This window comes from Grammomys surdaster, unplaced genomic scaffold, assembly GCF_004785775.1.
Source record: "Grammomys surdaster isolate TR1022 unplaced genomic scaffold, NIH_TR_1.0 372, whole genome shotgun sequence".
Lineage (NCBI taxonomy): Eukaryota > Metazoa > Chordata > Mammalia > Rodentia > Muridae > Grammomys > Grammomys surdaster.
In genome coordinates, this window is record NW_021604791.1 from 6511728 (window position 1) to 6516284 (window position 4557).

The window sequence follows — 4557 nt, forward strand, 5'->3', positions numbered from 1 at the left end:
AGGCGGTCACATGACAATACCCACAATGCAGTAGGCGGTCACATAACTGTTTGCTACACTTTCCTTTCAGGGAAGGCCTTTCCTTCCTCAGAGTTTTGTTACTCTAAAGGAGAGTGATTAAAATTGACCATTCTCTTATGTGAGAAAACCAGTGGAAAGCAAACATGGGCTTGTTGAGGCAGAGTTAGCGCTGGTCAGAACCAACATGGGTCAGTGAACAATGCAGCGGCCACCGCACAGCTTAGCTAGCGTGCACCGCCTTGCCTGAGGGTTCTGTAACACAGACAGTTATCAGCTAGAATCTTCTTATTGTCACACACTCTAAAGAGCACTTTTATTTTTGGCGCCTGCTAGGTAAGTCAGGTGCCAGCACTTGACAAGAGGCTGAATAAAAAGCCTGGTCCCTGAATTCAGGAGCCAGCCCAGTAAGAAACAAGCAAAGTGATAGCGTGTTCTTTGTTGAGTCAGGGAGGGATGCTAGCAAGCACAGCAGGGCTGAAGACATCATATCCATGGTTGGGATGGTTTCCAAGAGCACTACCAGCACTCAGGTGACAAAGGTCACACCCCAAACCCTCCATTCCCTTAGTTTTAAGATTCTATCATAGTACCTGTGTCCTAGGAAGGGAGAAAGAAGGGGAGGGAGGGGGAGGGAAAGAGATAGAGACAGAGAGAGACAGAGTGAGAGACAGGCAGAAAGAGATGTGGAGAGATAGACACAGAGAAAGGCAGGAAGGGGGGGAGAGAGAAACAGAAAGACAGAGAGTGAGATAGAGGCAGAGAGAAAGGGAGAGGCTGACAGTTAAGAAACAGGGGGTGGGGAGAGAGAAACAGAAACACACAGAAAGAGACAGAGATAGAGACAGAACCAGACAGACAGAAAGACAGACAGAGGGAAAAAGTGGAAAGGAAAAGGATGATAGGAAGGAAAGGTGAAGAGGAAAGGTAAGATGCCTGCTATGAAGAACACACTCCCAAAGCAGTAGAAGCTTCCTGGGGTGTGTTGGGTGGCTTTGCTGAGCCCGAGATCTGTATTCTTGCATCAGCTGTAAGCTCTAGACTGTGGGCATCTTTTCTTTGCCACATAATGGGTCATGGGAACTTGGGTCCTCAATCAAAGGACCCCCGTTGAGCCCAGCCAGTGAAGTGCTGCCCTCTGCCACCAGCGAGGGCAAACAAACACAGGCTCAATACCCAAGGTGACTTCCCCACCCAGCACACCAGGCGCCATCCTCATGCCCAGGTGGGACATCTCTGTGATGCTGCCCCTGCCCACCAAACCCAAAACCTGATCCTCCAGGTGTTTCTCTCCTTACCCTGGGACTCTGCCAGCGACATGCAAGCAAAGGGCGGGAGCTGTTACCTCAGATTGTTCTCCAGGGTTTCCTCGTCTGAAGAGAAGGTCCCATTGCTGGCACTCGGGGGCGAGTGACTCTGCCTCCCAGCTGATTCCTCCTGAGACAACAGAGTGCCTTTCTTTTTCTTTTTGCCAAACAACTTCTTAAAAGGCTGGAGTTTACCTCCCTTCTTCTTGTCTGTGAATTGCAAGATAAACACACAGCTGCAGTCTGACAGGGCCTTGCCTCTGACTAGGAACAAATTACCACTCAGCCACTTCAGGGCCAAGAGAGCCAGGGCAAAGGGCAGCCTGAGAGAACAAGCCCTCTGCTGAGCATGGCAGGGCCGCCCAGGCATCAAGGTGCACAGTGAGGCAGGACACAAGCCATGGGCATGATGCACCTTCTGACCCTCAGGCTTCTAGAAGATCAAGGGGAAGTTCTGACTGCAGGGCCAGCAGGGCCAGCAGGGCACCCCCCTACACACACACACACATACACACAAACACACACCACATGAAAGTGGCACTTCCTTTAACAGAGCTAATGGTAATGGTTAGGGACAGCTTCTGGGGGAAGCTGTGAAAAGCACCCAAGCCATACAGGCATTTTCGCAAGTATACGACACAAACCCCCAATCACTCTGGTTTAGCCTTGTCACATACAGAAGATAATGGTTAACTCTTGGCACAGGCTTTGTGTCATTGCCACTCATGACCAGATAGCCCTCGATTATCTCCCATATCTCCTTTAACATTTCCCAGTGAAGAGATCCCAAGCAGCTGCTATGAACTTCTTTCCATATTCTACTGCATCTACTAAGGAGAGGGGCTTGCTGCTAAACTCTGCTGAAGATATTTTTGGCAGTACCTTCCACTCTGCTCCTTTGGATACAAATTCCTTCACTTCACTCCAGTTCCACCAAGGAACAGAAAGTGTAAACCCTTCTCCACCAGAAGAGTGCCGTTTATCATCTTTCCTTGAGAACCTTAGAGCATGCTCACAAGGCAGTCTCGTGACCATCTTTGAAACTGCTTCCCCCCCTCACTCCGCCGCCGCCGCTCCAAGGGCCTGCTGGAAAGATCAATCTCTACGATAACTCCGTGACGTTACTGAGTATTATTAATGTCCCCGTGGTGGGCTTTGCCCATGGGAAGTGGCACTATTAGGAGGTGTGGCCTTGTTGGAATGGGCGTGGCCTTGGAGGCAGTTTGTCACCGTGTAGGCGGGCCTTGAGGGCTCCTAGTGCTCCAGCTCTGCCCAGTGCAGAAGACAGTCTGCTCCTGGCTGCCATCAGATCAGGATGTAAACTCTCAGCTCCTTCTCCAGCACCACGTCTGCTTGGCCGCTGCCCTGCTTCCCGCCATCATGATAATGGACTGAACCTCGGAAACTGCGAGCCAGCCCCAGTTAAATGTTGCCCTCGTTTCCAAAATTTATGCCGTACTTCCTTATCGGAAATATCTTTATTACGTTTAGGAGTTCATCCTACGCTTATTTTACTATTAAATTTGTTAGCCTTCTTTCGAAAAGATTTAGTAATGACTCTTAGGGCCAGCCTATATTTACACAGTAAAACGTAAGGTGACATTAATAGATATGGACTCTTTTAAAAATAATTTACTTTTTAAGATTAAAACATAATTATATCATGTCCCCCTACTCCTTCCTCTTCCCTGCAAGCCCTCCCATATATCACTCCTTGCTCCCTTTCAAACCAAGCCTCCGTTTCACTAATTCTCATCACATATATAATATATAGACATGCATACATACGTAAGTACAACAGGCTTATTCCACATAATGTTACCTGGATGTGTGTTTTTAGGGTGAACCGTTTGGTATTGGAGAGCTCTTTCCTGGGGAAGGCCATTTGTCCCTCTCAGTGTTCCTTGGCTGTCTGCAGTTCTTCGTGTAGGGTTGAGGGGCCTCATGGACTTCCCGGCCATGTTAGTGTGTCTTTTGTTGTTGCCTTTGTTCAGTTCATGTTTAGTCAGTTATGACAGGGAGACTTTATGGGTGTAGAGTATAAGCCCTTTAAATCATAGCAAGAGTTATAAATTCTTACTTATGTGATTCCCCCAATTTATAGTCTCAAATATTAAAGCCTCCCATCCCCCCCCCCAAAAGGCTAGTTATAACAGTTGCAATTCCCTGTCACACCATGTGCAAATCTGGACGTGTGTCTGTAAACATCCATTAAATAAACCTAGGACTTTAAGGAACACTGGAAGTCGGCTCCATAGACACAGCTGGCTTAAGGGCCTACAGCCCCTGGTAGCTGCTATTCTCTTGACAAGCAACAATGCTATTGTTAATAGTCTTTGAGGCAAAGATGGGGCATGAAAGAACAAATTTCACCAACTAGTTAGGCAGTTTCACGACTGTGGCAAAACCTAGCACACACTCGCAGAGCTAACTCGAAACATCCCAAGCACGCTGCCATGCAGAGCAGGCAGAAAACACAGATGTAGCTGATTTTACAACACAGACTTTACTGATCTTGAGTAGATGGACAACTGGAAAAGAGGAAAGAGAAGGGTAATTACTAATAATGTGGTATTTCCCTGGCTACAGACACATCTAGTGATTAAAGGTCTGGGCCCCAAAGACGGGAGTGTTTGGCTCAAATACCTAATCCTGTCCGTTATTAGCATCTACCTCCCACTCTCTCTAGATTCTCATGCTCTAGCTTTACGATTACTTCCATGAGTGAGCAGCGGGATGACACATTATCTTAATATTTCCACTTTAAGTTTCAGCCTGGAAGGCATTATAGATGTATACATGATGCTTTAAAATCACACTGACTTTCATTCTCCAGGTGCTGAATTAAATTAATTTATTTTTGTTGTCCAGTAATTACTTTAGGGTTTTTTTCCCATTTAAAAAAGTGCTCATTATCCACTATTTAATGAACAACATCATATACCACCTGAGGCCTGCAGCTCATAACCACTAATTTATATAGATAATCCTAAAAAAATTAAAAATCCCACCTGGAAGGTCAAGCAAATAGGATTCCTTTCCCATTTTTCATATGGATAAAATTCTTACGTGTTTATTCCTAATCTTGGAATTATTAAAGCACCTAACTTCTCGGCACTGCATTCTAAGGTGTGCCACCAACTCAGAAACGGATGGCAGAATTCAGTTTAAGCACTGTCATAAATGTGTTGGTCTGAGGTTCTCAGAAGTTGACACCGGGTTCCTAAGGCCA

The 4557-nt window shown here is 46.5% G+C and overlaps 1 protein-coding gene across 1 annotated transcript in view; it reads right to left on the bottom strand.

The window, feature by feature from the left end:
• The window catches only part of Kiaa1211 (KIAA1211 ortholog), a 51090-nt gene extending 49648 nt beyond the window's left edge, over window positions 1–1442 (bottom strand). Inside the window, exon 1 of the mRNA XM_028780841.1 lies at window positions 1364–1442. The gene's annotated coding sequence lies outside the window, so the exon portion shown is untranslated. The remainder of the gene's footprint in view (window positions 1–1363) is intronic.
• Between the last annotated feature and the right edge of the window lie 3115 nt (window positions 1443–4557).